General features: G+C 37.3%; 1 long non-coding RNA gene across 1 annotated transcript; it reads right to left on the bottom strand.

The window, feature by feature from the left end:
• Window positions 1-525: 525 nt before the first annotated feature.
• Window positions 526-10,106, bottom strand: LOC147157087 (uncharacterized). The gene is made up of 3 exons (XR_015091872.1): window positions 9,705-10,106; window positions 1,111-1,156; window positions 526-760 (listed from the first exon to the last, which is right to left on the bottom strand). It is a non-coding gene; the product is annotated as an uncharacterized LOC147157087 (long non-coding RNA).
• Window positions 10,107-10,746: the final 640 nt, after the last annotated feature.

Below are 10,746 nucleotides of genomic sequence, written 5' to 3'. Positions count from 1 at the left end.
ACAGCAAATGGTATACAAAATTGATGTTTTTTTGCACGACAGCTGTAGGTGAAGCTACTGTAGGAGAGGGCTGCTATAGGCAAGGAAATAAAAATGTTAAAACGTTATCCAATGGGAGAGAGACATAGGGGTTACTGATTGTGCTGTACATCATTTTCTATTGCTTTTATTAACGTTAAAAAAAATATACTTATTGTCACTATAATAATCATGATTATTTTGGTCAAAATTTTTAATCAGAATTTGGGAAAACATCTGTATTTTTATTGCACTACTTTTCAACAAACACCGTCCGTGTAAGCAGTTAGTATAAAAAGAAATAAAAAAAAGAATGAAAACTAAGTAATAAAACAAATAAAAATATACTGAAAAATTTAAAATATACTTAAGGCTAAACTGAATAAATATGCGATTACAGGGTGCAACCATAAAGTCCAAACAATGGATAATGAGCAGCTCAACCGATCAGAGCCGCGGGCAAAAATAAACAAACTAAAAAATAAAGAAAACATTGCGAGCATGACATTGACGTAGTGAAAACTTTTATTTTAATAAATGTATGATGCACTGAACACAACAAAATGCTACGAAAGGGAGAACAACAAATGTTTGTTCAGAGCTGATCCAAAGCATATCCATAATCCATGATCCATGTGAGCTTCCACACTTCACATGCCCTCTGATTGGCTGGTGGCTATTCCAGAGTGTACCCTTCCGCTTGCCCAAAGTCAGCTGTGATTGGCTCCAGGTTATCCTTGACCTTAATGAGGACAAGTGAAGTAGAAAATGGATGAATACAGGTAACCCAAATTCCCAACAGCGGCCCCAATGCAATCACCTAATTAATTACCGTGCCAAATAGAGGCATGCAGCATGGATGTCACAGCAACAAGCTCAATCAAAAAGTTGTGTATCATATGGAAGGGAGGCAAAAAATACTTTTGACGAATGACAGCAACCAGTTATGGAAATATAATTAGCCGTCGTTGGTTAGAGGGCACAACTGACCTTTTTAGTATTGGCCTTATCATATTTCTTGTTAGAGACGTTTTTTCGCCCCTGGGGTTAACAATTACAAAAATTGGTTGAGACGTTAAAAAATGGGTGTACCTCTTTCCCATAGTCAGCTGGGATAGGCTCCTGCTCACAATCGACCCTATGAGGACAAGCAACACAAAAAATGGATGGATGGATAAAATGTTTAGGTCTCAGTTGTGCAGTTTAAATATTCTCGAGTGTCAGTTGAAAGCAGGAGGCGATTCCTTTTGACACAAATAATATAAATGTTATTGCCAAAGTAACTCGAGAGGTTATTACCTCTGAGGACTATGGGAATACATGGATCAATAGAGCAATAACTCTTTGTCAGCCTGCTTACAATGCTGAAAAGAAGCACACATTTTATTCGTTTTCTCGTTTACAGAAAATAAATAGTTTGTGTTGGTGTGCTATTTCAGTTTCTGTTATTTTAGTAAGGGACTAGAGACCAAGGCTTTCTTGCAGCAGTCTTGTTAATGCTCCAACATCAACAGTTGGAAAAAAGATAGGAGACATTTCTTGTGCTGAAACGGTAAGGAATGATGAATGAGTGTTGTTTTTACCGACATATCACAATGAAAATATGAACAAATAGGTTGAGTCATATGACTCATCCAAGTTATATTATGAATGATAGTAGTATTAATAACGATAGAAATATTCAACTGTGTGGTGTGATTAAGCTTAAACGACCTTTACCTGCTTTACCTGTCTTATAGCATGTGGTGTAATCAAAATGATCAGCATAGCACACTACTCACAAATTCTGCGCATGAATCGGCGGCAAAGTTTAGCCGGTTAGCAATCAGTCAATAAAGCCGATCTAGGCAGTGAATCCACACCTTTGCTTTGTCATTGCTTTGCTGTTTGCCTTTTATGACGTCGTAGCACGAAGAGAGGTTGCAAATTTGGACGCCGGACCGGAGAGACACTCACAAGGGTTAGCTTAGCGCTAGCTAGCTACTACCACAGATTCGTCATTTTAAAGCGAAAAAGCATCTACGGTGAGAGATCCTGGAGGTAATAGTAAAGTCAGTCATTTTAAACTGAAAATTAAAACGTTTCCGTTGATTGACGTGACTGTGTTAGCGTGTCCGCTATATACTGTCTTAGTACACTGTCTCCGATATGTTAAAAAAAAAGTAAATATAAGGCTTGATAAAGTGTTTTGAACAACATATGGTGTAGATAAAGCGCTATATAAAGGACACTCCATTTACCATTATGATTTAATTGGATTTTTCATTTTTTGGACTATGACATGTTTAATGGCAAAACTACAATTAGCAACCCATTTGAATGGATTTGGGTTTCGGTTGTTAAATGGCAAACAAATATTGTACAGTATGCGAACGTGCATTTGGAGTCCGATTTCAGGCACTACTGCACACGACGATATCATTAACGACAATGGTGGATTTCCTACACTAAACCAAATGTCTGTTGTAGAACTTGTAGTACCACGAGAATACAGAGAAGAAGAAAGAGTAGCAGGAAGGTGACATAGAAGAAGTTAGGCTACATGCTCAAATTTGTCTATATGGCATGTGTGTACCTTGCTTAAAGACATTTTACTATATATACATGATTGTGTGGTTAGTTAAACATGAATAGAAAAGCATGGAAATAGTAGCAGTCATGTAAGCTAAATCACTGAATAAATTTAACATATAGCTACAAAAATAGTATTGATGAGAAAAAAACATTCTTAGTTTGACTCATCCTTGTTGATCCCTAAAGCATGTTTGCAAGGAAATGTCTTTCTTTTCCTTCGCATTCACTTGGAAGCTGTTACCTGCACAGTTTGAAAACTCCCATCGAAAAATATTTTTTTTTTGTAATCTGAATCCAGGCTTGCACTGCTATCTCAAGTCTGTCGCACATACATATACACACGCACTTACGCACAAACCCTATCAAATTGAACTGAAATAAAGCGCTACCGGCTGAAGTTGTTTTCCCCGACACACACAATCCCACCACAAACAGGTGTTATTTACGAGACTGTTTGGATTTGTCTTTGCATTTAATGTTCAACTTAATCTGTACATCTTAAAATTAATATATTTGCCTATCACAACCTCTAAATGTTTCCTCTAAATGAGATTAGTACAAATAATCAAACATTATCTTTAATTTAAAAGATATGAATCTAAGAATCAATCAGATACATGGTGTTATGGACTCTGTAATTTGTGAATGTACTTCACATGACTTCCGGTGGACATAATTTTTTAACACTTTAGACAGCCTTGAAAAGATAGCTTGATATAATTGCATTTTTGTTGCGTCTGCTTTTTGGTGGTGCTGAAGAATTTTAGGGGGCTTTTGATATGCTGTGACAGGATAGAATATTGATCACGCTGGTGGGAGTCTGACAATGAAACAGGTTGAGAACTGAAAAAGCGAGACATTGAACTGACCCTGACACAAACTATGGAGTCAGGTTCTTTCATACTACTCTTGGCTACTAGAGACCATGACAATATAAAATATTGATCAGCATAGCTTTAAGAACCCCCCCACAGCATATAAATCTTATAAAAGTTGTATGCTTTGGGATTTAACTTTAAGTTGTTGCTTTTTATATGTGGTGTACATCAGAACTGTGCATACTGATGGCATTTTCTGCTTGATAATCTGAGGAATCGCTCGAGAGTTATGCCCTGGTTGATCCAAGGACACTTAGTTGAGCTTTCTCCCAAGTAAAACATTATATGGATTCTATGAGGAATATATTTTAAAGATTGTGAATTACTCTTATACACACACACACACACAAAATAAATTGTTTCTTAGAAACTGCATTTGAGAGAAATATCGATCTGGGTTTAAGACATACAATGGTAATGAGACAGCCCCTTTAAAGATTTTAAAGGGAAAGTCAACCTTAAACATTTTTTGAAAATAATATGGTATATGTGACCTCACTAGTCTAAACATGTCATTCTGATTAATATTACATTTGTGGAATATGAGTTATGTGGCAAAATCTAGCCATTTTTATCCATGGCAAGGGATGGCGATTTTGCTAATTGCTGTCAACTAAAGATAGATCACAGTTGCTCAGGGCTCATGCTGCATTCAAGGAAAGTGAGAAGTCGGACTTCTCCAATTTCAAACCAAGAAGTGTGTACGGGAACGCCCCATGAACTCGGAAATCCCACTTGCGAAGTTGGAAAAAAAAGTTAAAAATTAAGCATATAATTCATACACGTATTTAAGGCAAGTTGTAAAATGTCTGAAGTTCTCTTGTTTATGTTTAGCAAATTGAAAACATTATAGATCATGCTGTTTCTACTAAGTACTGTCTCAAATGTTCTCCAATTTCGATACTGTAAATGTACGGGATAGTATGCCGAGAAACATTTTTTGGGAGGAGCAATATGGCGGCCTCGCCGCTTCAAAAGTCCTGGCCTATCAGCTATCCAGTCATATAATCAGATCAGTGGGTAGACTGCACTTAATGCTAGACTTGTGAGAATATGGCGTCACCTCTTGGCGGAGATTGCTCCCACAGGTTGTTTACTGTACCTGGATTTTTTTTTTATCAGTGCCTTGCCACGTCTCTACAGTGTTACTAAATATGCAATGTGTGTATTTGAGCACATGTGGGTGTGTTCACATGGGTGTGTATATGTTGAAGTGGGGATGGGAAGAGTGGGCAAGCCACACCCACTTTCTTGAAGAAGAAAGTGAGTCTGGACAGGCGTCCATAGAGAGCGATTCAGCACTGGCCAAAAACAGGCCGGCCAATCAAATGTGTCTATTTGTGTGACGTCGTCTTCGCTAACGCTGTACGAATATCAAAACAGAGTGACTCATGACACCACGAATCTCCAAGTTTTTCCCGCAACAATGACATAAGTCATTCACTACTGCTTCTCTTCAGCTCGTAGCTATGTTGGATTATTACTCTGTCTCCGCAAACAACAACAAAAAAGACTTCAACGAGTTGCTTTTCTGACATCACGTCCGGTCTATGCTCATTGGTTCATTCCACTGTCTGTTAGCTCAGGTTTGCCCCGTCTCAGAAATGCGACCGATAGGGCCCATTGACCAGACTCACTCTCCGTCTCTGTCTAAATTTCCAGGCTAGGGTTTTTGTGTATTTGTTTATTATTATTATTATTTCCATTGATTGTTTTATTTCTTTATAGCACTTAGTTTTGCATTATTAATGTATTTAAGATGCTATTAATGAATGAATTTTATATAAATACAATTTGATTTGGTTTGATTACAAAAACGTTGAGCAATGACGTTTTGAACACCTCCACATCGAGTGTTTTATTTAATTTAGCACTTCATCAAGAATGTATAAGGTGGCTACTTACACTACAATCATTGCATTTTTTATTCATTCAACTATATGCATGGCGTCCATCCATTAGTCATATAGCACTTATTCCTTTCAGGGTTGAGGAGTTCGAGTCTATTCCCAGCTGACTTCTGAGTGTGAAAGGCACCCTCCACTGGTTGCCAGACAATCAAGACAATAATTTTTTTTTGCCCACCAAATGCACTGCAGAATTATGATTGAATGACATGTAGATTGAAAATTGAAATGAGCTGAAAATGCCGGAAAGAGCGGGATATGATTTTTAATTAATTTTTTAAAAATAGGACTGGGTGTGTTTTTGGACGCATCGTTATGTTTGGGGGGCCTAACAACAGTTCTACTTTAAATGTATGAAATAAACATGCATTAATATTGTTAAATAATATACTAATATAATATTGTAACAGGTGTTTCCTGTCATGGTTCACTATATGATAATCATCATAACACATGTTGTTACTGCAACAATAGGAGTTAATTTGCAGTGATGAGGTGTGGACAGAGAGACAAACAATGTGAATCCAATCTACCCACCTGGGAGCTCTTTAAGAGGAAGGAAGGACACATCCGTCTTTGTGTGTGTATTTGTGAACAGACTCAAATGTTTTTAAACCTATCAGAACTCAGGTGCAGCCCCACAAAGTCAAAGTGTAAAACCAATGACCAGGACAGTATGCTAGCAGCGAGCGCTAGCAGCTCTGCTTACCTTTTGGTTTGAAAAATAATCAAGGCAATTTTTCGCTTGAGAGGTGGACTGAGTAACTGAATATGAGACATAATTCTCAAAATAAAAAGAATGACTCGCTCACAGACATACTCGGTGGTTTAATTCCACACTTGAATGGGTCGGCACTCCAGGGACCCAACTGTGTGTATACAGTAATAAAACAAAAGGTAAACTTCACCCAGGACTGGTCGCCAATCAATGACAGATGCCATTCACATGGTCATTGAACCCTGAATCTTTACGGTGTTATTGCTATTTCTTCGAGGCTATTTGATGTGGGTGACAAATAGTACACTGTTAGAAACACTTCCCTGTGTATGTATGTTTTTACCTTCTGGCAAATGCTGTTGTGCAAGAGGGTGCCATCTGGCACTGGAGCAAGTAAACAAAACAGTGAGAAGTTGGACCTTAAAGAAAAAAATATATATATACAGTATAACATACATTTTGCATTTTGTATTCTATGGATAGTAGAAAACGGAGAACTGCTTGGTGTGTTTTCTCCTTAAGGCAAAATTGTCAGCATGCCAAAGAAAGCGGTCCAAATGCAGAGGAGGTTTAGAAGGTGATTATATGGTACACGTCAAGTGTAACTAAAGTGATTTCTTTCCAGTGTAAATCTTACAGACACAAAGAGCTGAACTAAACCTTGCTCATCCGTCTTGATTTGTGCAAAGGAATGCCAAACAGGGCTATCAAACTAAATAATAATAGCCTTTAAACCACTAAGCCTGCTTATCAATAATTTATGCTGTATATAATGGTGGAGATTAAAAAAACAACAACCTTGCAGTTGAGCTACTTTGCATTTGCGCCTAGATGAAATAATCCATAAAGAACAGTATATGCATTGAACTCATCACATGGAGTTATTCGGTCAACAAAATGTTTGAAGTCAAGAAAGAGAAGGTTTTGGGCTTTACAGTTCTGTGCCGCTGATACTTTTACGGCTCCCATTCATATTTCGTCTTCAGTTAATTTCATTCGAAACTTGTTTTCCTCTACAGTTTTATCCCCTTTTTATCGGCTCGCTGCAGGCAAAATATTGATTGCCTGAAAGGCATTTCCCAAAAGTTGAGACTGCCTTCAAGCTGCTGTTGATTAGGCCCTGGTACCAACTATGCTTCATTATTCTCAGAGGCCAAGCTGAGAATAAAAAATGACAGGTATTTCAGTATTGGTTCACGTGTGGATAAAATTGTTTGTATCCCTTTGTTAATGATAGAAAACCCACAACAATTACTAAAATATTGTAAAAAAGTGTGGAACTGCCAAAGTGGAGTAAACATTTTTTGACTGGCAAATACATTTGAACGTATTTGAAAATACATTTAATTTGTTGGCACTATGAGAAAAAATGCCAAACAGTAATCATGCACTGCAGAAATAATAATAAAGCACAACATTTATAAATAAATATTTCTTACTTAATTTTCCAGCATATTGGTATAGTCCAAATGCTAAAAAATAGCATTTTTGTTTTTACTTGTACATGCAGGTTTTTAGCATTTAGCCTACAAGCACGTTCAAACGTACTTGCAAATATTTGTGAACATATTTGCAAGTACATTTAATCATACAGTATTTGCAAGTTGGAACATATTGCAATACATGCAGTCTCAAAATTAGCGTGTTAATAGTGCTTAACTTAAAAGTTCCTTTATTGGGAGCATTGATACTACGTTGTGCGAAGGAATCACTATAACACAATTTAGCAGTAAACGATATGATGATAATAATGGATATATGTATGGGGACTGGAGTGAAGTTATAATTTACAATATAAAAACTTACACAGGTCCACAAGTTGCTTATGTTCAAAATCATCGAGCTCCTAATATGAAAATAAAAATGCACTATTTCTGTCACCAATGTCCAACATAGAATGCCAATGCCATTTAGTGGCAAAAATGACCTCAACACAAATCAATGTTTCATACTCCTTCTTACAGTACAGTACATCTTTTTAACTTCAAATAACTTTGTACTTTGTATGACTATAAAATTATTGGGTCAATAAACTAAAAGATACAACCATATTTGTATTAGGTTAGCATATTTTTCACTTTTATGTTAATTAACAAGAGTATGGAAAGAGTATGCTAAAAATGTTTACTCCACATTGGTAGTTCCACACTTCCATAATACCTAAATAAAATGAAATGAAAATTAACCAATGAAAACCTGGCATTGTTTTATTTTTGCAAATACTGCAGTCCAACAGAAACAAACAAACAAATGAAAATGGCCTGGACAAAAAAAATATTTGTACTCATAACCTTTATAGCATATATTTTAGCATAATAGCATGCTACCATATGTTTTGAGCTAGCGTATGTTTAACCGTGCCTGCGCCCAATAGTGCGGTGCGCCTTATGGTCGTGACAATACGGTAATTCAAAGGTGTACATCAGTTACATGTAATTAAAACGCGTTAAACTCATCGTTGCATCATTTGTCTATTTTATTAACACATTTTAATCATATGCAACTGATATTTCGTTAATTTTTGTTTTTGTTTTTTAAACCTATCTACAGATGTCAATTAGTATTTGTATCGGAACTCTGCTTAATATTCCAACGTTTTGTTCTAAGCCATGCATAGCTATAACATTACCACACTTACACAAGCGATACAGTGTTCTTTGTACGTACAACTTGTAAAGCGCATTGCTTATCACTGAAATAAAAAACCTTGAAACTGTTAAGACTGGAATTAGTTTGTCACTACCAACCTGCAGTTCATTCACATTACACCTACAGACAATTTAGTCTTCTTGAAACCTAATGTGTGTTTTTGGAATGTGGCAGGATTCAAAACTGGAGTACCGGCAGAAAATCCATGCAAACATGAGATTAACCTGCAAACTTTACTCGCCGAAGGGACTGCACTGAGACTCGAACCCAGAACCTCTGGACTGTGAGGAGACCTGAGAGGACCTGACAACGTGCTTACAGGGTTGCCATAAGAAATCCCAAATGTATTCTTATTTAATTATTTTTACAATTTACTTTGTATTACACAAGAGACTGAACTCTCATAACTTCTCATCATTGGCCCACTGTTGAGCATCGAACAACGGTGCATTGTATTGACTTTGTTGCCTCTGAGGCTTTGTAATCCTCCTTGATTGCAGATTAGTCCTCTTCTAACAATATGCCAACAATCATTTTGTGAAGCCCAAATCAGGCTTCAACCAATTATTTACCCAATCCCATTACCCTCACTCAACCAATAATAACAATTAAGATGTAACGGGGGGAGGGCGACTTGAGTAAATTAACCTGTCAGACTTAAAATTGCTAAACAGCTTTAGTGGAGGGATATTTACACAAGGGGACACTAAACAAAGGCCCTGTCATAAATTTGAGCAAATTTACATTTAGCTATAAAGGGCCTTTGCAACCCTCGCCACATTGCACGTTGGGGTACAGTTAAAAGGACAGTCAGTGGTCCCTAGCGCCATCTAGTGGTGAACAAATAATGAATTTATGTCAATGGTAAGATTTTTTTTTTATATCGCAAAGTATATTATTTTTATGTATATAATCATAGGTCTAGTAATCACTAATTATATTACATGGCTGTAGTCTCACCTTACTAGAGCTGCCATGTTTCGCCGCTATCTTCCTGCTACAAATGCCCAAAGGATAACTTTGCAAATGTAGTCAGCCTGGCTGGTGCTTGCATCAAGTGCTGCACCCAACTGGTCGACCGCCGCTTACCCGCCACAGCTGGGGTCTGCAGGTGGTCGTCACTGTCGCTTGTCACCTTCTGCTTTGGCCTTGCAAGCTTTTACTAGCTTTTTTTTTTTTTACTAGCTCCTCCTGCTAGCCGCTCTTGTTAGCCACTCCAGCCTATGGCACCAACTAACTCCAACTAGCCACTCTTGTTAGCCGCTCTGGCTAATTCTGGATCGCTGGGTCTTTCGCCATCGCTCGCCGAGATGCTCGTTTGTTGGTTAGCTTGCAAAATGTGGTCTTTCTGAGCCACTGTAGTGTGCCTGCTCCAGCGTGCTTCTAATGCTATTCTTTGACCACTAGATGGTGCTAAGGACTACACACTGGGGCTTTAAAACATAAATGAGCTGCCAGGCCTTATGTGTGTGCAAAGTTTCATAAGTTTTCGTCTAAGTTAAGACCCTCAGAAACAGCAACCTTTTTTCTTTGCCAACAGCATGTGACAAAATAAAAAACTTTCAATAGCTTTTAAACATCTTGAGATGAAACACCCAAAGTGTGAAGGCGATCGGATACATTTCCTAGATTTGTTAAATTATGACTTTAAAAAGCCAAAAACGGCAACAAATTCAAAATGTAATTCTAAATGGCCGTCTTCCTCTTAGATTTAGAATGTGGCTCCAATTTTTTTTTGCATGTCTTGGGTTGTTACATATGCCTCACGATTTTTGTAGATATAGGCGCAACGTACAACCGAGAATGCGTTGTTACAAAAGTATTTTAAAAAGCAAAATTTGATGCCCCATTCCCGCCATATAGTTTGAAGTCAATCGAATGAAATCCATAGTACATAAGCACAAAAGTGTGACCCTAGTAAATGTGGGGAAAAAAGGGGCCAAAATTGTAAATTTATATACTCATAGCTCACTTCCTATACATTTTACGGTATGGCAAGACT

Source organism: Leptonotus elevatus, chromosome 20, assembly GCF_054856555.1.
Source record: "Leptonotus elevatus isolate MCC_2025b chromosome 20, RoL_Lele_1.0, whole genome shotgun sequence".
In the NCBI taxonomy this organism is placed as follows: domain Eukaryota; kingdom Metazoa; phylum Chordata; class Actinopteri; order Syngnathiformes; family Syngnathidae; genus Leptonotus; species Leptonotus elevatus.
Note: the sequence above shows the minus strand (reverse complement) of the source record. Positions and strands in the feature narration are given on the sequence as shown.